The sequence below is a fragment of the Ptychodera flava genome, chromosome 17, assembly GCF_041260155.1.
Source record: "Ptychodera flava strain L36383 chromosome 17, AS_Pfla_20210202, whole genome shotgun sequence".
In the NCBI taxonomy this organism is placed as follows: domain Eukaryota; kingdom Metazoa; phylum Hemichordata; class Enteropneusta; family Ptychoderidae; genus Ptychodera; species Ptychodera flava.
In genome coordinates, this window is record NC_091944.1 from 35209123 (window position 1) to 35236661 (window position 27539).

A 27539-nucleotide genomic window follows, 5' to 3' on the forward strand; every position below is an offset into this window, starting at 1 on the left:
TGCAGCAAGAAGGCCTATTTACACCATTTCATTTAAATCTAAATAAAGTTTATTAAGGTTCAACTTTTTCAGACTGTGGTAATGTCATCAGTATTCTTCTGTGGTGCCCACTTTTGTATTTAAAGAAGTGCTGGTTAACCTTTAATCCTGACGTTCACATATTTAACGCCTGTACATATCTGTACTAGAGGAAGCATGTCAACAAGTACATATATCTTCATACGGTTGTCTTAACAGCGACGAAACATGTGACACAAAACAAGGCACGCGATTGGTCTAATGGCATAGTCGTCGTGACTGCACCTTTTCCTATAAACTATCATTACAACCATAAAGAGACGACTGGACAGTAGCTCCGCTTTCTAATATGGTGAGACAAAGTTTGCATTTTATGTCAGATAGAGATAGCTCACACTAAGCCCAGTTTTACTTTGGTATTCATTGGATAAAAAGAAACTGCGATACAGCCAGGAAGTACATGAATGAAGACCAATTTCAATGAATTACAAGAGAAGCCACATGCACCAGTAAGGTAGGACAAATTCGAATCTGTTAATTTTTATCCGACGATAGTGAAAGAAATGGTTTAGGTGTAATAGATACGTAGCTTTGCCGTTGAAAATCTGGACAGTTCTACATACAATGTGTTTCAATCTGAACACACAACTGATGTATTAGTACCAGTATTACGTGCGTAAGTTTTTGCAAATGTTTTAATGTTTATTTAAGACCCTGCTATGTTACTTTCACTTTAATGCTATGAAGGATAGAAACCTCAATATACAGACCCGATGAGAAAAAGTTCACCAAACACAGATTTAACAATTTCAGTATTCTGTTTAATTTCATGGACTCAAATTTAATGTACTGTACTTGATTTGGCAATTATTAAGAACGCAGGTTTCCTCCCTATCAAGAATTTACAGAATGGTAAAGCTTTACTGTAAAGGTTAACAACGGTCACACTTTTATCTTGTTCACTTTATAACTTAATTTCCTACACTAAAACTGGAAGATATATCTATTATTTATCTTGTTCTTCTAATTGAGTATTTGAAAAAAGGGAGTTTCTTATCTTCTTACAAAACTTGATCGTTATTTTTCGATTGCTTTCCCTTGATCCTTGCAAATGTATTTGAACACTATTGATTGGAAATTTTTAGGTCTCTAGTAAATATGTTATTAACACTTTAATGGCTACGCAAATTAACAAGTAGACACCCATTTAGAGGTTTCAAACGGCAAGCGAAGGTTGGTTGCGGATATAAGACCTCTGGGTGAAATAATCACCGAGCGAAGAGAAATAATACAGCTCCAATATTTGCCGTCTTATCGAAATCGAAGCAGCAATAAATGATGATATTGCTAATAAGCAAAGCCATAGCTTTCAAATGCGCTTGAGTCGAAGAACATCGAGGTTGAAAATCCTATTTTTACAAGATTGCCTTAAGGTAGTATGCGCCTCGAAAGTGGCTTTTGCTCAAGCCTGCCTTGAGTAATTTTTCAACCATTCTCTTTCAAATCAGGAATATAAACGGGCTCACCGTGCAAAATTTTGAACTAGAGAAACAAATGACCCAAGATTTACCGATATTTAAAATTCAAATAGCCGCCATCCCAATGTTTACTCTCTGCCAGTCTCTGGAGAAAAGTAAAATTTTCTAATTTCGAAAAACTAAGCCAGTGAAAAGTTTTCTTACACAAAAGTTTTAAAATGAACCCCCTCAAGTGCTATATCAGAGAAGAATTGTAAAAGTTTGAGCGTCTGAACATCTGTCCCCGAGGCGCTTTCTACCTTAAAATACTTCAAACGGTCGGATGGTATGTGCAGCTTCTAACTGAAACACAGCACTGATTTTGAATACAGGTATATTTACCAATCAAAAATAATAAATTCTGATTGGCAGATCAGATAATGTTGTAATATTGCTGACGAATCGCATGACGCAAAAAATACATTTGCATGATTGGTCCAGCTTCATACACAAACAACAATTACTGCACCCTTTTCTATGAAATGAGGCTGTAACAAGGTAATACAATACGCACGGAGGTATCCCATTCTTGTGTCTTTTGTTCTATGCACAGGCATAATCAATAGACGCCGAACATTTAATACCCTAATGTTTTTGAGCACTGCAAGGGTAGCTACGGGGTGAGTAGCCCTATTTAACCCTTTCCGACAGATATGAAAGCACGGTACGTAATAAACAAAATTGGTGACGGTTATCAAATGAAATTCGAACACAGCCCAACTTTTCAGAGTTATCTGATAAAAAAGAATTTCATGTCGAACGGTTCCCGGAGAATGGTTCGTACGTTTCCAAATGAACGCGAAGGATAAAATCAGTCTGTACTTTGGAATTTCTCTTTCACTTTAAATTCTACGAAGGCGTATCATTCCTCTCCGGTAAACACAGTCCGTGTTGTGAGGGCGCTCTACAAATTTGAGCGTCATCAGTGCTTTGTATGGTAAGCTTATATATGAGTGCATTCGCAAACACCTTTGGAGAGGGGGAGGGCATTAGAATTGACGGGGGATTTGAAAACATCAAGGGTACGTTGGGGGCATTTGAAGGGATTTAGAGACTTAAAGAGGGGACCTTGAAACGAAACTGTCTCAGATTCATATGAACTATGTGTTTGGTTGTCCCTTAAATAAATGTCACAAATATAAATTGTATGGTAAAACACATTCTCTGTTGTTTTGTTATTACTAAGAGCACACACAAGAACATACAGGCTTTTTCTCACATCCACATGAATCAACCGAGATCACATGGAACTACTCCAGCCTATTTGTTCAATAGAGCTGTACAAAGATTACAGCCAGCCGCTTGTTCCAGTACACAATATTTAGGGTTTATGATTCAGAAACAACCCATCCACAACTTTGCAGTATTCTCTAGCCCAAAAAAACAAACTTTTGAGCTAGAGTTGTAAGACTAAATGGCAGCTGTTGGTAATTGTACTAAAATGACTGTAAAGAGCCCTTTTAATACATTGGCCCTGGAACAGTGGAAGCCACACTCGGTCACTTTTAAGAGGAAACGGAACAGGACAAACATTCTGACTGGCCATTTAATAGCAACTCAGATTTATGGGTGGGAATAGGCCATTTCAATGAGCTAAGAGTGACCTTATTCCATTTATAGCAGTAAGTTATACTAATAATTTGGTGGTTTTGTTTTGCGTACCTACTGAAGTTTTTTGTTCTACCCCTGAAGCACAATGAAAAGTTCACCTTTTAGCTTATCGACACATTCATATCTGTACAGTCAGTATTGTTATTGTTCAAAATTGAAGTCCTTTCCGGACGAGAATTTATTTTCCATCAATAAAGATGATCACAGCCTTTACCATATGCAATTTTTCCAACCAGAATACTCATTATTCTAGCATGCTTTGGGGTAGAACAAGAAACTGAAATAGATACACAGAACAAACGTACGGAAAAAATTGGCGAAAAGGGATAGGTCCTTTTTATACAATTAATTATGATAATTTTTCCTGACAGGTTAGGGAAGTCATCTTGTTTCCAAAACGTTTTTTAAGGGATTGCTACTTTTCTAACTGCTTTCGGACGAAATCAACTCGATTCCATAATCTTACACTGTTCCGAGTGGCCTGGAGATTTTTTATAATATACAATAAATTGACCTTATCAAAATTACTCTTTTTTACATTGCTTGGATATTGATATTTTTTCTAGACTTTTTGACAATTGGTTTGAAGTCTTTTGGTTCTCCATTGGCGGCAGCACATGTACGGTTACAACCGTCATGTGATGAACGGAAAGTGATTGTAAAGTTGTCGGGAAGTTGTTCAGAAGAAAAATGATTTTGTATTTAGAGGCTGCAGCTCGTGATTTTCCAAGATAGACACCCATTATACATTTCCTACATCTTTGAAACCGGGATTATGGTAATCTTTCATGTGATGAAAATTTTGTGAATGTCTTTGCAATGTGTTCACACGATGAGTGTAAACTGATTCTTTGTTAGTAAAAATTGTCAGAAATGGTTCAGTGACCGTGATAAAATAGACACAGATGTAAAATCATTGCGAGGAAGACAGTAAGAAATTCACATTGCGATTTTTGCTGTCGTATTTCTCAGCAGGAATAACCCATTTTTACACGTGTATACGAAGAACAAGCAGGTGTTCGGCGGTCAATTGCTTCTATCATAATAATCTTGATCGCAGCTATTTGGCGAGAAGACAGCGCGTACTTATAATCTCGCAAAATTATTGATATTATGTCTTTATGTTGGAAATTTTCGATCGGAGGCAGCAGCTCAAATCAACAGCCGTGGTATATTTCGAAATCGTGTTTATCACTGGACACCGAATTACCTTGCTATCAACATTACATTATGTACCAATGTACGCCCCTGAAAGTTATAGAGGAGGCCAGCTGTGGCATTGTCTGTAACACATTCGTCGTAATCTTGTGTAATTCTTCCCGGTCTTTTGTACCGTCCAGAAATTTCAAAGCTAGAATTTTTTACCCTGACATATAATATAGCGATCTTGCACACTAATGATCATTCCACTGTTTCTGTTGGGATTTGTTGGTTTTTTAATTTGTCAGTGTCCCCGGTAAGATTTGTTCAATACGATACACAGTCTGATTTTTTGTCAAGGTAAATTTAGTATATTTCCAGTTTGTGGGGTTAGTTAGTTAGTTTTCTGGAGTGAAAGTTTGAGTTGACACTGATACAGTAGACGCCGAGCCCGGCACAGTTGACCGAGGTCCGGTCGGTTTGGGGTCGTTTAGTCCAGAAACCTGCAGAGTTCTGTATGATACCGTTCGGCATTTGGGTGAAGTTTTTTTTTTGGTCAAAGTAATTCTGAGTTATACGCCAGATTCCTTGTGTTGTTTTGTCACCGTCATACGCCTATACGGACGGTTTTAGATTAAAAACGGTAAAAATATACAGTGCTCGTAAATGCGTGAACAGTTTATTCAGTAACTGTGTTTACGCAGCAGTCGTCAATACGACTAGGATTTGGCTCCACGTAACAACTGTAAACACCGCATCAACAGCCCATACGAAAATTTTGTGCTGAATCGAAGAAGACAACAATTGCGGTAGGAGAGGTCAGTCCACCATCCGTCAAAGTGGTTGATCTGAAAATTCTTCACTGTACACAAACTACATGAGTGGGTGTTCTAGGTCTACACGTCCAACGGACTTTCCACTGTTCCTTGTTACGGGTTATGTTCAAAGTGTGTCAAGCTACGACTATCTTTCATGTACGGAGTTACAGACATTGGTGAAGTACTGATTGTGTTCAAAACCACCACCTGTTTGCTCCTCGTGGTTTTTGTGTCCCTAACGTCGACTGCTCTATTTGCATACACACATAGCTGTCAGGATTGAGATTTCCTGGATAAATAGATACAATCATAGTTTATTCCGCCTCTGACGCAAAGATACACACTGCTTTACATGTGCCACTCCCAAGCCCTGGGATCGATTACCATACCTTTAAATGACTTAAAAAAGTCATATGACAGTATCTTGCTTTGATGAGGTCAATTCAGATATATTCCTGATTACGAAAGTTCATCAAATGTGCAAATTAATAATTCACTGGAGTTAAAATTCTTAATGACTTTCGAAATTGTTATACCAGAGTATCTTCAAAGTACAAAGCAAGTTTTGTCGGTTTTGATCAAGTCAATCTTAATAATATATCCCTATTTAGGAAAATGTATTAAATATGCAAATTTGTAAGGTAAGGAAGTAACATGATGATTGACTTTCAATAATGTTATATCATGGTATGTTTAATGTACATAAAAAGTTCAACTTTGATCAAGTCATTTCAGATATACATAGTCAATCAGGAACGTTCGTTAAATATGTAAATTAAAAAGTAGCTGATCTAAATATGCCAAATGACTTTCACTAATGTTAGATGAAAGAATCTTTGACGTACATAGCAAGTTTTGTAAACTTTTGTCGGGTCAATCCAGATGTTTATCCCTAATTGAGAAATTCATTAAATATGCAAATTAGAAAAACACTTTCATGTCATCCCCCATAATATCTTTCAGAACTGATATGTCCCTGTACAATCAACATTTGTAGCAAATCTGATCATATTGTGTGCAACCTTTCTAAATTTATGCCCTGCCTATTGTTTGCAAGTAGTTAATCATTAATTATGCAAATGAAGAAAAATATGCAAACGCACAGACACTATGTACTAGATTTCATTCCAGCATTAAAAGTCCTTCTTGAGGTATCGCGCCAACGGACAAACAGACAGACAGAAATGGGTGCGACATTAGTGCACGAAATGACATAGTTCTTTTCAAACAGATTGGCTCTAATAGTTGAACTCTAGGTATTTGTGCATGACTTTGGGAGTACAAAGAGAAACCGTAGTTTACAGATAAAACAAAATCATCCTGAAAATGCTACAAATATACAGGTAATGAAGCTTTAGTGTAGAGTTAAACAACTTGACTCTTTTGTGCTTTCATCATTTTCTGTTATACGAAATGGAGGTTTATCATGCTTGTATTATTGTTCATTATAGAACACTACTGGTTAATGTTTTTCGTACTGGTGGAACTGCGACTATCATATCTGACAGAACAATTTGTAAAGCACAATCAGGGTAAGTTTGTACTCTTATAAACTACTCGTACATGTCAGTATTAATGTTCAAAGTGTATTTGCATCCAAATCAATTAATCTATTGATACAAGAGAAGTTACCTGCAGTTCTTTTATAAGGGATCGGGATATTAGCTTACTGATGAATTCAGAACCGGCATTGTTTCAGTTTAAATGGTCATTATCAAGACCAACACGAAGGTAGAACTCTACACAGTAGCTCAGGTTATGTGTGTGCGTGTGTGTGTGTGTGTGTGTGTGTGAGAGAGAGAGAGAGAGAGAGAGAGAGAGAGAGAGAGAGAGAGAGAGAGAGAGTAGTAAAGTCGCTAAGAGTTTGCACTGAACTTAAGAAAACTATTTGCCGTCTTTGGGGTCTCTCCATGCAGTTGTAATATCATCATTGCAGGAGTTCTCTTGGTAGTTCTAAATGACCAATTGTCTAGCAGCCATATGTATTGTAATTCCACTTGCATGCTTAGTGTGGAAAGGGGTTTTCTGCAAAGTCTGTGTGCAAATTGCAGCAGCGTGTCGCAGGTTGTTTAAGACCACCTTCCTCCACTTTATTTCTCCGTAAAAACAAAGTTCATTAAAAAAAAAGAATAATTTCATTTAGAAATTTATTCTCACAACGTGAATGTAGTTATTACCTAATTCATTGGTAAGGCCAAGTGACACAGATTAAGTCTAAAAACGGGTCGGCATTCATTTTTTAAATTTCCATGATAGCATTTTCCTTTTTCCTGTTCCTCAGTATCCGATACCTACCCCTGGTAACATAAACAGCGTTAGGATGACGGGGTATCGTTTAGCGTGGCAGAATAGTCCGTGACAAATTGCGGCCAATCTGTTTATCGAATGAGATTTCGACAAAGCAAATGTAAAGTAGGTGTTTGCTGATTTTCATGTATGCTATACTCAATTTTCAATATACATTTATTTCTGTTTTGTGTTTTCAATAACATTGTATCATTTCAAGATAAACACTGCTCTACTACTGGATAGCAATATCGACGTACTAATATAATAAACATGAATGCGTTTCTGGATACTAGTTAGTCACTAAACGTACTGTCACACCCTCAGTCGGATATCAGATAAGCGCATTATGTTGGCGAGATACAATATATTTGAATGTGAACCCCACTGTGTAGCAGCTACAGTGTATATTTAGAAAATTTTCAAAAGGAGATTTTAGGTACGTTAATGAACAATAATGTGCTGATGTACTATTTATGAAAGACACGATCTATACGGTTAGCAGTTTCTTTACATCGTGATATTGCGCTTAACTCAGTGCTGGTACAAATTTGACTCCTTGACTGCTCCCAGACTGTAACTATAGACCAGTCCGAGGTCGCTTGGCTTATATCGGCAGCATTTACTTTATGGCCAAGAGCGGGACCAACACATTGACTTCACGATCTACGCAACAGCCTTCTGCTAACGCTACAGCCTGCTTAACTTTGGTTCTTCAATTTCTTCTGTTCTAATATTTATATGTCCACATATTTTGAGCAAAAATACTCTGTAACCTGTTTTGTCTTCAAAAACAACTAGTTAGGAAGATTTAACTTAACTGGGACACGATGAGCTCTTATAGTGTCTATGTTATAAAACTATAATTTATTGCTTTCAAGGTCTCCGGCCCATATGCAAAAACAGAGAGCAAAGCAAGCTAATAAATTGAAGATGTTGCAAAAGCTTAATTCAAACGTGATAATTGAAGATCGCAGTTCCATAGCCTTGAAGACATATTTACAGGGATGGGTTAATCGGTCTGTGTCAGACAGAGACATTAATGTTTGAAATTTATTAAGGTTTGGTTCCTCATATGCGAAAATTGGTAAGTACACATTCCTAAGAGAGTTACACAGAACAGATTAAAGAAAATAATAATTCGTCCTCGACTGCTTCTGATTTACATAATTTACACACTCAGAAATGTGAATTTATCCCATCACGGCGTCCTACCTCACTTTGTAGGAGAGACGATGAGCACCGAAAGCTGATGTTGCCCGTGTATGTCTCCCTAACCGGTCTTAATTAAACAACATACAATCTGCCTGACGAGGAAGTCTTTGCAGTGACATACGGAGTAGCTTACCCAATAACTAACACAACGTTTTGCCGTTGTAACAAAAATACATGCCTCATTGTATTTTGACTGTCAGAAAAGTAAACGACGGCACCTTTTTCTCGGTATTTTTTCAATTACGTCGTAGTACTGTGGTCCCCATATTTCGTAGCCATAACATACAATGGGCATAAATAATGAGTCAAAAACTTTAAAATGAGATTTAAATGAAACACTACCTAACCTACAACTTGCACTAAGGAAATGATTGAGAGACTTATTGGCTTGTCCTACAACGTTGACACTGCGCATGAGCAAGTGTTAGGTGATGAAAGGACCAGACCCAGATATTTGTAGTACGGGACGACTCCGATCTCGGAATTGTTGAAAAGCCAATTTTCATGCGTCGTACGGTGACCCGCTTTACGAAGATCACTATCTTTGTTTGTCAAGGTTGACAGACATGCGCCATTTTTTACAGAACTGTGAGAGGACATTAATTAATGGGTATAAATTACGTACAGAATCTGCAAAAATTACAATGTCGTCTGCATACAGTAAACAGAGGTCATAAATATCTTGTGTGAGTTGAATGCCCATTCTCCCGGTATTTATAAACCTGGAATTAGGTTCTTCGGTAAAAAAGAGAGTAGTATAGGACTTAATATATACACACTTGTCTCACACCAGCCAAACATTTAAAATAATCAGAAGTTACATTATAGCTTTAACACAAGCTTTAACATTGCTGTACATTGAGTTTAAGATGCAGTAGATATTTCCATTCACCCCAAGAGACTTCAACATATACATTAGGAGAGAGTGGTTCACTCTCGAAAGCTCTAGAGAAGTCCACAAACAGGCAGTTAAGTTTCCCATTTTTAAAGATTAAATACTTCCGAATAATTGCATAAAGTACAAAAACGTTGTCGACAGACTAGTGCTGTGGGTTTTTCGACATCCGGCCTGGCAGTCAGAGAGGACATTAGTCACCGGTTCAAAATTGACATAAATTTTTCCCAAATGAATTTAGGAGAGAAATTACCCTATAGTTATTGGCGGCACGTTTATGACCTTTTTTAAAACGAGGAATGATGACAGCAGAGGCCCATTCCGAAGGAAAGACGCCAGAATCCAAAATAAAATTAAGCAGCTCCTCTAAGATTAGTATAATTACATCTGATGATAATTTATAAAACTCGTTCGGTATACCATCGGGGCCAGGGGATTACGAATTTTTAAGTTTGGCAAGACTGAAATATTTCTTCCTCAGTAATTCTTGAGTTGATGAGATGGGTGGAATCTCTATCGTAATTATGTAAGTCATTTTGATTATTAGCGAATGCTTTAACTTCCTCTTCTACAGAGTATTATTCGAAAAAGTTATTGTCTGCTTCAAATCGACTAAGTTGTTGAAAACGTTATAAAATGCCAGTACCACTTTTGAATATCATTATTATCAGTCAAGGGAGCTACTCCCTCGTCCGACCATTCTTTTCAAATTAACCAAACATCTTTAGAACTTGTAGAGGAAGCTTCAAATAGCTGATTTCTAATAAGATGTTGATACTCGTGTTTAGCTCTCTTACAAGTGTACTGAAAATCTTTTTTGGTATCCATATATGAGGACAAGGCAGAAGCTGAACTATTTTTTCTGAATATGTTCAATTTCTGATATATGTCCCGCTTAGCATTCTGGCATGTCTTATGAAACCAGGCTGGCTGACTGTCTTTTTTCTTGTTCAAATGCGAGCGGCCATCAGACCCAGCGGACTTTAAAGCTTCCTTCAGGTTTGAAATTACATCACTTGTATTTGGCACGGTATCTTTGGCTGCTTGTCACATAGTTGGACATCAGCTGATGCCAGCTTTTGTCGAAAAGAAACACTACATTGATCTGACCAGCGGTATGATGGAGGATTGTAATCTGCAGCACTGGTATGTTTTTGCAATCTATGAATGGGAATAGTTTGACATTTAAATGACAGGTGAGAGGAAAATGGTCAGATTCTGCCCTAGGTATGACATTGAAATGATTTACATAACAAAAGAGATCAGAGGACATAATGACATAGTCAACTTCACTACAGCCATTTGCGGTCACACATGTTACATTGCCAGCTTTATCGTCACACTTTCTACCATTTAAAATATGCATATGAAAACCTATGCATAGTTGTATGAGTGACCTTCCTGCCTCATTTACAGCTGTGTCTTTAGAATTACGTGGCATGTAAAAGTTGTCAGGTTGATAGTCGACAAAAGCGAGAGGAAGATAATTCATAGAATCATCGACAATGAAATCCTCCTGAGATTCTGTTCTGGCATTAAAATTGCCTCCTAAAGTAATAAATGCATCTGGGTGTAAACTACGAATTTCTATCAATCGCTTCTCTAACAAGTTAAATTTATCTGACGTATCACTTGGTTTGAAGTAGCAGCAACCAAAAATAACATTCCTTTGAAAAGGAAAAAGGATTTATGAAAACTAACAAAGATACACTTATCGATAGTACATCGAACCCTGGTAACTTTGCTTGCAATTCGATTACTGAGATAGACGGCAACACCACCACTAGAGGGCGACCTCTTAGACTATGCCTTGTCGCCGCAACTCTAAATGATATAAAATTTCTAGAAAATTAACGTCATCGTTGTCGGTACAAAATGTTTCTATCAAGCATAATCTTTACAGAGGTTGACGAACCCTGGAATACTTCGTTTAGTTTTTAAACCAGTAATGTTCCAAAGTAGGTAGGAAATGTCTTTCTGTGGGCCTTGACTACACCCCTATTGCGAACGATGGCTGCAACAATTTTTTTTCACCTGTTGTCTCGTCGACCTTATACACGGTCTTCTCTCCGTTTTCTGATGCACATACCAGTTTATCGTAGCGCACGTGTGCTTTTACAGTTTTATCCTCGCCGCATATGGATTTCCGGAACTGGATTAGTTTTGAAAGGATCGAGTGCAGCCTTTTCGAGAAATCTTCCCCAGTTTGAGTTGCGAAGTTGTTTGCGTTTTAATTTTTTTTGAATTCTTTATTCCCATAAAAAATATTATGTAGGTGATTACAACATCCAATACAGTAGGAGTATACAATCAATGGGGAAAGGGGTTGAAAATAGTAGTATATAGAAGTATAAAGTGGCCTGCTACAAAATACTCCTGTTACCTTGCTAATTTTAGACTTGACAATAGAAATTTGCTGTTTCCATGACAGACATTTATCAATAGTAACCCCGACAAAAAAAGAACAGATAACCTCAGAAATTGGTGTATCATTTATGGTGAGTGTTCCACTACACTACTACCCGTTATAATTAAATAATTTGTTTTGGTAAAATTCAATGTTAGTCTATATGCGGTACACCACTTAGAAACCTGTTCTAATTTGATACTGACACTTTTTAAATCTACACAATCTTTCTTTTCAAAAGTGTGAAACAAGTTCGAATCATCGGCATATAACCGAAAGTCAAAGAAATCAGAAGACATACAAAATCGTTAATATACATAAGGAATAACGTAGGTCCTAAGATTGAGCCCTGTGGAACACCACAAGAAATTAACCTTCTAGAAGAGAAGACACCCTTCATATCCACAAATTGATAACGCGAAGATAGATAGCTTGTAAACCATCGGAGAGGCACACCTCTTACACCATAATAAGTACGTCATGGTTGATAGTGTCGAACGTTTTTGAAAAGTCGATAAATAGACCTAAAATCGAGTTTCCTTTATCCATTTAACAAGGCTTATCAGAGAAATTTTAGTACTATGCTGTTTTCGAAATACATATTGATGATGATAAAATATATTATGATTCTCAAAACACTTTATAAGATTTTGTTGTTTACAATTCTTTCAAATATTTTCCTAATCAAAGGCAAAATAAAAATTGGCCTATAGTTTCCTACACGTTCTGTGTCTCCCTTCTTATAGATGGGAACAACACGAGCTATTTTCAAATCGTCAGGAAAAACACCATTTGATAATGATAAATTCAAAATATGACAAAGAAGTTCAGATATTTCACAGACAGAGTCCTGTAAAAGTTTCACACTAATATTATCATGGCCACAGGCCTTCCTGTTATCTAACAAATGAATCATTGAATATATATTCCCGCTTAGTTACGGGCTGCAAAAAGAAAGAATTTGCAAGAGTAGTTCTCAAGTATGACATAAAATTAACATCTGAGTGAGTTACATTCAGCTCACTTGCAAGCTTTCACAAACATGTACAAAGAAATTAATTATTGAAATCATCTGCCATGTCCTGTAATTCAGTGTGGATCACAGTTTCATTTTCAGACACACTCACTGTGTAGTTACGTTTGCGAGAGTCTTGTTTTTGTCTTAAAATTCTGACAACATGGCGGTTATTAGCTTTGCACCTCGTACTGGCTGTGTGTTTTGTAATACGGTGGCGCCGTTCACATTGAATATGGTCTTCAATTCCAAGATTATCGCGAATAATATATAATATAAGAATACATAACTGATTGGTTTGTTTCAATGTCACCTACTTTCTTAGAACATTGGCCCACTTCTTCTCTTATTGCTCTCATTTCATCCTCGATGTTATTCATCCTTGACTGCAGCTGGTCAAGTTTGGTTTTCATTTTGTCAGTGTCACGGAGAACATGGTCTAATTTTAGTAAAATACCTTCTATGTCTTTTCTGGTTGCTGCATTCACACCCTTACTTGTATCGCTGGAATACAACTTTGATGGCCCTTGATTCTTTTCAATGTTGCTGAGAACCAGCAGGCTGGTGAGACATAGTTTTACAGCCAGCGACATCTGTGTGTTCACCAAAGGAATGAGCAGGGTGGCCATCCTTGTCCGCTTTGCATTGCGTGTTGGATCTCCGCCAGCAAAGTTTCCAACTTTGCCACTGTATTGGTCAAGGCTGACACCCATAATTCTAAAGATAAAGTTTGTCCAGTAACTAAACCACCCTGACAATTTCGAGTGCTGTTGGAACCATGTAAGAGAGTGTTTCCCTTCAATCTTGCAGAGCCCCGGTTTGTACGTGTTACCTGCGCAAACACCTCAATTCTGTTGTTTTTTGCCATAACTCTATACAAATCTTTATAAAATTTGACCCCTTCCAATCATTGATTGTAAAATTTGACCCCCCAAATGGTTTTGTAAAGGTCAACTCCCTCTGATTTCCATCGGTACTCCACCCCCCTAAACGAATGCTCCCTAATTTATTAATCAATTAATCCTTAATTAGTCTGGCCATCAATAGTAAGATGCCGTCAATGTGTAATCTCCCTGCGGGAGAATAAGAACACAGGTTTGTCTCCGAATATAAAATATCTGCCTGACCTCTGATCGACATTCCTTACCGATGTTCGAAGGACGCTGTGAACAAAATTAATGGCTAATAAGCATTAAAAGAGCAGTAAACATGCACCTATACCGTGGACAATAAGCGAGAATTCTCCTTACTTTTTACAATTTCTGTGCTACGATTATTTTTCGATCTACTGTATCGACTGTCGCTCTACTGTTTTCAATATCTCCGCTACGATATGTTCTCCGCTCTACTGTTTGTTTTCTGCTCTACTGTTTCCTCTCCGCTGTCCGCTGTTTGCTGTGAGGGGAGTGCATTTTTTACGAACTTACCTGCGCATTTCATATGCAACAATGGGAAAGCAATTCCACACATTGCTAATATCGTTGTTGTTTGTGTTTACTGTCCTTTGTAAGTGTATTTTATGTTTTGCTGTTTTGCGTAAAGAACTGATTAGCCACGGCAAGACACAGCTGTAATATGCTTGTCAGTGCATTTTCTACTCCACAGAGGAGAGACTATGTGTAATAACATTCCGATCCTTTAACGCTATGTTGCAAGGACGATATTGTGACTTTGTTCATCTGGAATGTGTTGCCTCAATAGAAAAGGATACCTGTATGCTTTAACACGCCAAAGCTGAAGCAGTATTATAGTTTATATAAAAGTTGTTCACGATTTAAATAGTTGTTCAATGTTTTCTTAAGGCGTCATCTAAGGGTCGCTAAGGGGGCATGGTATCCTCGCATCCCCGCATGAGTTTTTTCTTCCCTGTGTATTTTTATTATTCACCACAATAAAAGTCCCTTATCTGTAGTTCACCGTCCGGTGACCCTGTACAATGGATTCTTTGGCAATACGCGTACGTATTGTTTGCATTGTGTTGCGTGAACACGAGGCGATATCACCCTCGCGAAAAAGACGTGTTATTAGAAGTTTATTGCCATGTTATTACACAATTTTTTAAAAATCTAAATAAAGTTTATTAAGGTTCAAATGCTCTAGTGGCGGGTCAACCTTTTCAGAAGAATTCTTCTGTTGTGCCCACTTTTGTATTTCAGTATTTGAAGGAATGCTGGTTGACCTTTTCTCCTACGTCCACGTATTCAACGCCTGCTAGGGGAAGCATGTCAACAGATTGTGTTTACATATATAATCATACGGTTGTCTTAACAACGACGAAACATGTGACACAAAACAAGGCACGCAATTGGTCTAACGACATACTCGTAACTGCACCTTTTTTCTATAAACTATCATTACAACCATAGAGAGACGTCTGGACAGTCGCTCCGCTTTCTACTGTAAGACAAAGTTTGCATTTTATGTCAGATAGAGATATCTCACACTAAGCCGCGTTTGATTTTGGTATTCATCGGATAAAAAGAAACTGCAACACAACCAGGAAATATATGAATGAAGACCAATGTCATAGTCAACGTACGATAAATTACAAGAGATTGTACATGCACCAGTAAGGTAGGACAAATTTGTACCTGTTAAATTTTATCCGACGATAGTCAAAGAACTGGTTTAGGCGTAATACATACGTAGCCTTGCCGTTGAAAATCTTGACAGTTCTACGTACAATGCGTTTCAATCTGAACCGGCAACTGATGTATTGGTACCAGCATTACGTGCGTAAGTTTTTGCAAGTGTTTTAATGTTTATTTACATGAGACCCTGCCATGTTCTTTTCACTTTAATGCTATGAACCATGGCAACCTCAATATACAGACCCGATGAGAAAAAGTTCACCAAGCATAGGGCTAACAATTTCGGTGTTCTGTTAATTTCATGCACTCATTTTTATGTACTGTATTTGATAAGGGAATTTTTAAGAACGTAGGTTTCCTCAAAATAAAGAATTTACAGAATGATAAAGCTTTACAGTAAATGTCACTTTATAACTTAAATTCCTCCCTTCAGATAGTAACATATCTCTTTAATTTATCTTGTTCTCCTAATTGAGTATTTGAAAAAAAAGTTTTTCTTACCTTTTAAGAAAAACTTGATCGTTGTTTTTCCATTGCTTTTCCTTGATCCTTTGCAAATGTATTTAAAAACTCATGGCTGAAAATTTTTAGGCCTTTGGTAGATATGTTACTAACACCTTAATGGCTACGTAAATTAACAAGTAGACACCCATTTAGAGGTTATAAACGGCAAGCGAGGGTTGGTTGCGGATATAAGACCTCTAGGGTGAAAATTAGTATATCTGGCAGGAAATAATCACCAAGTGAAGAAAAATACTACACATCCAATATTTGCCGTCTTATTGAAGTCGAAACAGCAATAAATTATGATATTGCTAATAAGCAAAGCCGTAGCATTGAAACGCTTTTGAGTCGAAGAACATTGAAGTTGAAAATCCTATTTTTACAAGATTGCCCGATTTACCTTATGCGCCTTGTAAATAAAAACTTAAACTTTTGTTCAAACCTGCCTTAAGTAATCTTTCAACCATTCTCTTTCAAAATCAAAAATAAAAATGGGATTCATCGTGCAAATTATGGTACAAGAGAAAAACATTACCCAAGATTTACCGATATATAAAATTCCAAACGGCCGCCATGCCTTCGTTAACTGTATGGAGAGAAAAACATAATTTTCGAATTTCGAAAACCTAAGCCGGTGGAAAGTTTCTAACAACAAGAGTTTTAATTGAACTGCCTCAAGTGGTATATCAGAAAAGAACTGTAAAAGTTTGAGTGTCTGAACATCTGTCCCCGAGACGCTTTCAAGCTTAAAATACTTCAAACGGTCGGATGGTCTGTGTAGCTTCTAACTGAAACACAGCACTGATTTTGAATAAATGTATATTTATCAATCAAAATCATAAATTCTCATTGGCAGATCAGATAATGTTGTAATGTTGCTGACGAATCGCATGACACAAACATATTCGCATGATTGGCCCACCTTCATACATAAACTACAGTTACTCCACCCTTTTCTATGAAATGAGGCTGTAAAAAATAGTACAATACGCACGGAGGTGTCCCATTCTTGTGTCTTTTATTCTATGCACAGGCATTATCAATAGACGCCGAACATTACCTGAATGGTTTTTGAGCACTGCAAGGGTAGCTACGGGGTGAGTAGCCCTATTAACCCCTTTCCGACATATATGAAAGCACGGTACGTAATCAAAAAGATTGGTGACGGTTATCAAATGAAATTCGAACACAGCCCAACATTTCAGAGTTATACTGATAAAAGAGATTTTCATGTCGAACGTTTCCCGGCGAATGCTTTGAACGTTTCCAAAAGAACGCGGAGGATAAAATCAGTCTGTACTTTGAAATTTCTCTTTCACTTTAAATTCTACGAAGGCTTATCATTCCTCTCCGGTGAACACAGTCCGTGTTGTGAGGGCGCTCTACAAATTTGAGCATCGTCAGTGCTTTGTATGGTATACATGACTGCATTCGCAAACACCTTTGGAGGGCGGGAGGGCATGAGGAGGGGGGGCGGGGGTTGAAAATATCAAGTGTACGTTGGGGGCATTTGAAAGAATTTAGAAACTTAAAGAGGGGACTTCGAAACGAAAATGTCTCTGATTCATATGAACTATGTGTTTGGTCGTCCCTTAAATAAATGTCACAAAAAAACATATTGTAGGCCTGTGGTAAAAACACATTCTCTGTTGTTAGGTTATTACTAAGAACAAATACACAAACATACAGGTTTTTTTCTCACATCCACATGCATCAACCGAGATCACATGGAACTGCTCCAACCATTTGTTCAATAGAGCTGTACAAAGATTACGGCGAGCGGCTTGTTCAAGTACATAATATTTAGGGTTTATGAAACAACCCATCCACAACTTTTGCAGCATTCTCTAGCCGTGACAAGAAACCAAACGTTTGAGCTTAGAGTTGTAAGACTAAATTGAAGCTGTTGGTAATCGTACTAAAAACGACTGTGAAGAGCTTCTTTCAATACATTGACCCTCGAACAGTGGAAGCCACACCGGGTCACTTTTAAGAGGAAACAAATGGAACAGTATAAACATTCTGACTGGCCTTTAAGTAACAACTCAGATTTATGGGTGAGAAAAGGCCATTTCAATGACCCAAGAGTGACCTTTCTGCAATTATAGCTGTAAGTTAAGCTAATATTTTGGTGGTTTTGTTTTGCGTACCTATTGAAGTTTCTTGTTCTACTCGCTAGAGCACGATGAAAAGTCCACCTTTTAGCTTATCAACACATTCATATCTGTACAGTCAGTATTGTTATTGTTCAAAATTGAATTCCTGTCCGGACCACAATTCATTTTTCATCAATAAAGATGATTACAGCCTTTACCCATATGCATTTTTTCCAGACAGAATACTTGTTATTCTAACATGCTGTGGGGTAGAACAAGAAACTGAAATAGATACACAGAACAAACGTACTGAAAAAATTGGCGAAAAGGGATAGGTCCTTTTTATACGATTACTTATGATGACTTTTCCTGACAGGTTAGGGAAGACATCCTCTTTCCAAACCCTTTTTATGAGATTGCTGATTTTCTGTTTTACAATATAAAGTTTTCCTGCAAGAGAAATACGACAAAACAGCGCCCTCTTTCCCTTGAAGACACACACACACACACACAATCTGCCCATATTCCAAAATTAGGCCAGTTTCATTTTGCGGGGATTAAACAATTTTAGCAAGTCAGAAAGTTGACATTTGAACGCATTTGGGTATGTTAAGGGAGGCATTTACCAACTCTCCTACTTATATCATGTGGAACCATATAATATTGTCTCTGCAAACACATATTATCACGTGCAATAGGCAACAACATGTTATTAGCAAGTACGTGTTAACACATATAATTATGTGCAATATGCGAAAATATCATGGACAAGTAAATGTTAGTTGTGAAGTAAAATTAATTATAAATCAGATATGAATAGAAAATGCTCCCGTGTATCAGAATATGTTACGTCAATTTTAATAGTCTATTCAGATATATATCATTTATAGGAAAGGTTATTGAATATACAAATTAGTATTTAAGTCAACTTAAAATGCTAAACAACTTTAAATAATGTTGTGTCATAGTGTCTTTAAAGTACAAAGCAAGTTTCATTGACTTTGATCAAGTCAATCCAGATACCCCTATTTAGGAAAGTTTATTTAAATTAGTAATTGGCGAAAGTTAAAGTGCTAGAAGACTTTCAAAAATGTTATATCATGGTAGCTTCATGTACATAGCCAGTATCGTCAACTTTGATCAAGTCAATTCAGACATACAAACTAATTAGGAAAGATCGTTAAATATTCAAATTAGCAATAAGGTGATCTGCAAATGCAAACACGTATTTCGTTCATTTCAATGCATATAGAAAGTTTCGTGAACTTTAGTAAAGTAAATTCAGATTTATCTCCTTAATTAGAAAGGTTTCTTAAATATGCAAATTACTAATTAGGTGAAGAAAAAATCTTTAATGACTTAATCTTGCTTTGATTAGGTCAATCCAATTATATTCCTAATTACGAAAGTTCATCAAATGTGCAAATTCACTGAAGTTAAAATGCTAAATGACTTTCGAAAATGTTATATCAGAGTATCTTCAAAGTACAAAACAAGTTTCGTCAATTTTGATCAAGTCAATCTTGATAATATATCCCTATATAGGAAAGTGCATTAAATATGCAAATTTGTAAAAAGTATGTTTCATGTACATGGAGAGTTTCAACTTTAATCGAGTCAATTCAGATATATATTCTTAGTCAGGAACGTTTGTGAAATATGCAAATTAAAAATTAGCTGATCTAAATATGCCAAATGACTTTCACTAATGTAAGATCATAGTATCTTTGATGTACGTAGCAAGTTTTGTCAACTTTGGCAGGTCAATCCACATGTATATGTGGATTTACCCGCCATTGAGAAATTCATTATATATGCAAATTAGAAAAAAATGTCACCCCCTTAATATCTTTCAAAACTGATATATCCTAGTGTGATCAACATTTGTAGCAAATCTCATTATATTGCGTGCAACCTTTCTAACTTTATATTCAGAATTTTTGTTCATAATTAATAAATCATTAATTATGCACTGAGCAAAAATATGCAAACCCACAGAAACTATGTTAAAGATTTCATTCCAACACTGTAAGTCGTTCTTGATGTATCGCGCCAACAGACAAACAGACAGACCGAAATGGGTACTGGGTGCGACATTAGTGCATATGTGTGAACATATGACCTGAAATGACATAGGTCTCTACAAACACATTGGCTCTAATAGTTGAACTCTAGGTATTTGTTCCCTGACTTCGGGAGTACAAACTTAGAGAAACCAACACGATTGGAACTAATTTGGGAAAATTGGATGAGAGTAATTATTAAGAAAATGTAACGAAATCGAAATTTTTACAGCTGAAATTTTACAAAATGATAGAATAGTGTAAAATTTGAAATATTGTTCTCATCGAACAAAACAACGAAAAAAAACCCAATTATTGCATACCTCTTCCATCGGATTCATTTTCATGGGAAAATGTTCAATTTTGTGTAAATGTACTAAAGAAATGAGACAAAACGCTTAAAATTTCTCTCCTTAACGACTTTTGAGTCAGGGCACTTTTGAAATGCCCCTGACTTTTTCGTGAATTTAAGGCTTCATAAACTTTAAATTGAGTCAGGGCACATTGTAAATGACCCTGACTGACTTAACTGTAAATCAATCGAAAAGCTTCATTTTGGTCGAGGAAAAGTGACAAACTGAGGTTATTACTAGTGTTTCAGTAATGAAGAAACTACAGACAAACTCTCATATTTTTCATTCAAATATGGATATTGTTCAAATGTTTTGAACAATATTGCATTAGATACTATCATGCACTGATTCTTACTCATTACATTTAACAGCATTGTAAATTTTGAATAAAATTTTAAAGATGGTAAGCAAATATGGTGTAATATTAGACAAATTTCTAAAATTCTTGAGAAATGTTGCCAATCCAATTATCCCAATTTAGTTCCAATCGTGTTAACCATAGTTCACAGAAAAATCCTGCAAATGCTAAGAATATACAGGTAATGAAACTTTAATGTAGAGTTAAACAATTTGAATCTTTTGTGCTTTCATAATTGTCTGTTATTGGAAATGGAGGTTTAACATGTTTGTATTACTGTTCATTATAGTGTTACGTGCAGAGAAAACGAACAAAAGGGTGAACTCAGCAGTTAACGTTTAAACAAAATTTATTACGAAAATAAAACTAATTGCTAAGTCAGGGATAGAGTACAAGCTTTAAAAGTGTACAGACTACTTATCTCAGCTGGGACGGCAAAGCTCCAGTCTCAGAGTTGTAACAGTCAGTTGGATGAATGAACAGTCCTTGCAGGCTTGAAGCTGCACAAAGTCCACAGTATAAATCCAGCGTTGACAGTGAAGGTCTTGAAAAGTCTTGAGAATGACTACTGCTGGAGTTTAGTAACACACAAGAGACACGATCCCAAAAGTCTGACTGGAAGCTGAGCACGTCCCTTTTATAAAGGCATATAAGAACAATCTAGAACTTTTATTGACATGCTAATTACTGTTCTAAAATTATCTCCCTTACACAACTAATCAACTTTCCAGAACATTCCAAACATGACTAATTGAATTCAAGGTTGTTAGGTCATCAAGGGCAGTGACCTTGAGAATGTTCTAGACTAATTGAACTCAGGTCATGATGAGTGTGGGGTAAATGACCTACATAACACACCCCCTCTTCAAAAAAGAAAATTTTCAAAGAAAAATCTTTCTTTTACAAATGTAATCTTGAAAAAGATTTAAGTACTCAAATTTTTTTTACTCTAAAGTAAAATTTCTTGAAAGTGAACAACAATAAACTCTAAATACGAGAGAGACAGTCTGCAATTAAATTGTCTCTGCCTTTGATATGTCTAATATCAAGATTAAACTCCTGTAACATAAACTCCATCTTAGCAATCTCTGATTTTTGCCTTTAAATTTCTGCAGAAAAACAAGAGGGTTGTGATCAATATAAACCACTATTGGCTGATTTGAAGAAGTAACATAAACTTCAAAATGCTGTAAAGCTAATATCAAAGATAAACACTCTTTTTCAATTGTAGAGTAGTTTCTCTGGGATTTGTTAAATTTGCGTGAAAAATAGCAAACAGGATGATCTATACCATGACTATCCTCTTGCAATAAACAGCACCAGCAGCCGTATCACTAGCATCCACAGCTAATTTGAATGGCAAAGTGAAATCTGGTGCAGACAACACTGGGGCACTTTGCAGTATGGCTTTAAGTGTATCAAATGCCTGTTGGCATTGCTCTGACCAAACAAACTTTACTTTCTTTTTAAGTAAGTTAGTCAAAGGCTCAGTAATTGTGGAGAAATTTGGACAGAATTTTCTGTAGTATCCAGCCATACCGAGAAAGCACATCAGTTGTCGTTTACAGTTTGGTATGGGAAAACTTGAAATGGCACTGATTTTGGCATCAACAGGTTTTTACCTCACCCTGTCCTACAGTATGTCCGAGGTAAGTCACCCTCGCCCAACCAAACTCAGATTTGGCAAGGTTGACAGTCACATTGCTTTACTCAGTCTCTCAAAGAACTTCCGCATGAGCTTAATGTGTTCCTCCCAGGTGTCACTATACAGGATGACGTCGTCAACGTAAGCTGCACACCCGTCTAGCCCGGATATGACGTCGTTGATCATCCGTTGGAACGTTGCCGGAGAGTTCTTCATTCCGAATGGCATCACCTTGTACTGGAACAATCCGTCTGGTGTAACAAAGGCGGATATTTCACGAGCACGATCCGTCAGAGGGACTTGCCAAAATCCCTTCAGTAGGTCAAATTTCGTCACATACTTGGCTTTTCCCACTCGGTCGATGCAGTCATCAATCCTCGGGATTGGGAAAGTGTCTGTCTTTGTTAAAGTGTTGACCTTCCTAAAGTCCGTGCACATACGATAACTGTGATCTGATTTGGAACAAGTATGCACGGCGAACTCCAGTTACTTTTACTGGGTTCAATAAAGTCATTGTCCAGCAGGTATTTGACTTCTTCCTGGAGATATTTCGCTTTTGTTGGATTCAGTCTGTATGGATGTTGTTTTACAGGCTTACTGTCCCCAACATCAACGTCGTGATAGATGACGTTTGTCCTCGTTGGAACATCTTGAAAGAGGTGTTTATATTCATGGAGCAGTTCTTTCACCTGTTGTTGTTGTTCTGGCTGGAGGTGTGCCAACTTTGTAGACTCCAGCTTCTCCAGGATTTCTGAGTTCTGAAGCTTGACCGAGCCCAGCTTTGAGTTTAGAGTATTTTCACTCAGTCAGTTTCAGTATCACTATCTTCATAATGGTTTGAACTGACTGCACTGACAGGCTGAGTTATAGTAGGATTATCCCTATCCAAATATGGCTTAAGCATATTTATGTGACATAGCTGTTTTTGTTTTCGCCTGTCAGGTGTTATTATGATGTAATTTAAATCACTCAATTTCTTATCAATTAGGTATGGCCCAAAGTAACGAGCATGGAGTGGTTTGCCAGGAATTGGAAGTAGAACAAGAACTTTTTGACCTGGTTCAAACTTCCGTTTTGAGGTGTTTTTATCATATTTGGTTTTCATTGACTGCTGAGATGACTCAAGATTTTCTCTGGCTAATTCACATGCTTTTGAGAGCTTTGTACGAAAATCTGAGACATATTGCAAAATATTCAGACAATCATCATCGTCTGATAGGAATTTCTCTTTAACGAGCTTAAGTGGGCCACGGACTGTATGTCCAAAATACAAGCTCAAATGGGCTAAAACCAAGAGACTCTTGAATTGACTCTCTAACAGCAAAGAGCAAAAAATGAATTCCTTCATCCCACTGCTTCTCTGTGTCAAAACAGTAGGTCCTAATCATGTTTTTCAAAGTTTGATGAAATCGCTCAAGAGCACCCTGACTTTCTGGATGATAGGCGGATGACCTATACTGTTTAATGCCTAGCTGATCCATTACTTGTTGAAAAATTCCAGACATAAAGTTGGAGCCTTGATCGGACTGGACACATTTAGGGAGGCCGAATAAAGTGAAAAATTTGACTAAAGCTCTCACTATAGTCTTTGTCTTTATATTTCTCAGTGGTATGGCTTCGGGGAACCGAGTTGATGTACACATAATTGTCAACATGTACTCATTTCCTGATCTTGTTTTTGGTAGGGGCCCAACACAGTCTATTAGGATCCTACTAAATGGTTCTTGAAATGCAGGAATTGGCTGTAAAGGGGCCTTTGGAATGATCTGATTTGGCTTTCCTACCATTTGACATGTGTGACAAGTTTTACAGAAATGTGCTACATCCTGCCTGAGATTAGGCCAATAAAAGTGACTGAGAATTTTATGATAAGTTTTCCTGACTCCTAAGTGACCAGCAGCCCAGGGCGTTTCATGGGCCAGGCGCAATATTTCAGCACGGTAGGGCTTTGGAACCACAATTTGATGTTTTATAGCCCAATCGTCATCAACCAAAACATCTGGAGGTCTCCATTTACGCATGAGAATACCAGATTTTGTATAATAGGAAACAGAGCTATCTGAAGTTTTACCGTCATCATCTACCCTGTCAAACAAAGACAAAATATCTTGGTCTTTGTGTTGTTCTGCAATGAGATTTGATCTAGAAAATGTCTGACTTTGGTCAGCAGAAGTTTTACTGGAAGTTTCAAATCCACGAGGGATAACGGAATGCTCCGTGTCAAACACCTGACTGAGAAAGGTGTCATTTAAGTCAACATCTGTGACATTATTTTTGAGAATAGTTTGATTCTCAGAAGTTTTATTTGACATGGCTCGAGTAACAGTATATGAAGGGGACAAAATCAAGGATTTCTTGCTCAATTGGCTCTGGATCCTGATCTAAACTAGGTTTATCAGTCACAAGTGGATTAGTAATGACCTTGTCCCCAGCAAGGTCGTTTCCAAGGAGAAGGTGAATCCCTTCAAAAGGCAAAAAAGGCCTAATACCCAAAGTCACAGATCCAGAAACAAAGTCCGAAGACAAATAGACATTATGGAGAGGAACAGGAATGTAGTCATTACCATCTACCCATTAATAAGAACTGTAGAACCTGAAAATGACTTTTCAGAAAACGGCAGGGTATCTGCCAAAAATAACTGGGAAGTCTCGGTATCTCTTAAAATTCTGACAGGGGTAGCGGAAGACAGATCACAAGAAAGTGATATAAAACCATCATGAATAAATGGTTCGAAAATACCCATAATGCTATCTTGAGAAGAATTGACCTTGACCTCATTAATTGGGGATAAGAGGGGTTTAACCTCAGAAAATGTGTTGCACACATTATTAGACTCTAATTGAGTTGATGAAGAAATAAAGCCGGTGGGCTTAGATCCACTTTGACCACTTTGACCTTCACGTTTTCTTTTCAATTGAAACACTCTGACATTAAATGGCCGTCTTTCTTACAATAATTACAAGAAAGTGTACCAAACTGTTTGTCAGAAGGAGATTGAGACTTGGGATCTGATGATGTGGAGTGTTACTTGAACTCTGTGAACTGTTGTCATTTGATTTTCTACTCTCCTTTGAGAAATTCTTGGATGAAAAGGAGGAGTTAAATTTACCTGCATTGTTTCTGTATGAAAAGGACTGGGATGGTTTGCTGAGAAAGGAAGATTTGTGGGTCAATGAATAATCATCGGCCAAACGTGCAGCAACCTCCAATGTATCTGCCTTTTGTTCATTGATAAATGTCTTGATGTCACTCCGGATGCACCTTTTAAATTCCTCAATCAAAACAAGCTGTCGTAATTTGTCATAATTCTGACTGACCTTTTCCGAAGAACACCAACGATCAAACAGTTGTTCTTTTGTTCGAGCAAATTCAACATAAGTTTGATCCTTCACCTTCTCACAATCCCTAAATTTCTGACGGTAAGCTTCAGGCACCAACTCATAGCCCTTGAGAATTAATTCCTTCACAGAATCATAATCTGAAGCCTGCTCTACTGACAACTGAATGTAAATTTCTCTGGCTTTACCCACCAAAGCACTCTGCAAAAGCATAGACCAGGACTCCTTAGGCCAATTCAGACTCTGAGCAATTTTCTCAAAATGGAGGAAATATTTATCAACATCCTTTTCTTGGAAAGGGGGAACTAACCTGAAATGCTTAGTGATGTCAAACTTGTCTGAAGGGAAGAATTTTCCTGACTGTCCAAGCTCTAAACGTCTCATTTCTAACTGTAGTCGATGTTCTTCCAATTCTCTCTCTTTTTTCTCTGTCTTTCTTCCATTTGTAATTCTTTGTCTTTCATTTGTAATTTTTCCTGCCTTTCCCTTTCTTCCATTTGCAATTTTTCCTTTTCTAATTCCAATTTCTTAAGCTCCAAATCTGCCTGTATTTCTAATTCTAATTTTTGAGTTCGAAGGAAGACTCAGGCTCATAATCTTTTAAGGCAGACTCTTCAAAATGGCCAGAATTAACTAAATGTTTTGCAATCTTGAACTGAATTTCTCGCTTGCGCATAGATCTTTTGACATCTACTTTAAGGAAATTTGCCAGTGCTATGAGGTTGTCTTTTCTGAGGGAATTAAATGTGTCCTGATCAAGGTCATCCATAATTCGTCTGGCTTAAATTCCGCCATGATTAAATTTCGCTGAGTTCACAGTATATAGTAGTTTTGAAAGGCTGTCAAAATGTTGTCAAACGGCTCAAAATATTCGTATCCCGGACAAGCCCCCAATTTGTTACGTGCAGAGAAAACGAACAAAAGGGTGAACTCAGCAGTTAACGTTTAAACAAAATTTATTACGAAAATAAAACTAATTGCTAAGTCAGGGATAGAGTACAAGCTTTAAAAGTGTACAGACTACTTATCTCAGCTGGGACGGCAAAGCTCCAGTCTCAGAGTTGTAACAGTCAGTTGGATGAATGAACAGTCCTTGCAGGCTTGAAGCTGCACAAAGTCCACAGTATAAATCCAGCGTTGACAGTGAAGGTCTTGAAAAGTCTTGAGAATGACTACTGCTGGAGTTTAGTAACACACAAGAGACACGATCCCAAAAGTCTGACTGGAAGCTGAGCACGTCCCTTTTATAAAGGCATATAAGAACAATCTAGAACTTTTATTGACATGCTAATTACTGTTCTAAAATTATCTCCCTTACACAACTAATCAACTTTCCAGAACATTCCAAACATGACTAATTGAATTCAAGGTTGTTAGGTCATCAAGGGCAGTGACCTTGAGAATGTTCTAGACTAATTGAACTCAGGTCATGATGAGTGTGGGGGAATGACCTACATAACAATAGAACACGACTGGTTAATGTTTTCGTACTGGTGGAACTGCGACTATCATATCTGACAGAACAATTTGTAAAGCACAAACAGGGGAAGTCTGTACTCTTATAAACTACTCGTACATCATTGTTAACGTTCAAAATATATTTGCATCAAAATTAATTAATGTAGTGTTACAAGAGAAGTCACCTGCAGTACTTTTATAAGGGATCGA

At 37.2% G+C, this 27539-nt stretch overlaps 1 long non-coding RNA gene across 1 annotated transcript; it reads left to right on the top strand.

Annotated features, from left to right (window-relative positions):
• The first annotated feature begins 324 nt into the window (after positions 1-324).
• Positions 325-27410, top strand: LOC139116162 (uncharacterized). Its single transcript, XR_011548250.1, has 4 exons — positions 325-532; positions 6556-6636; positions 7386-7516; positions 27337-27410. It is a non-coding gene; the product is annotated as an uncharacterized lncRNA (long non-coding RNA).
• The last annotated feature ends 129 nt before the right edge of the window (positions 27411-27539 follow it).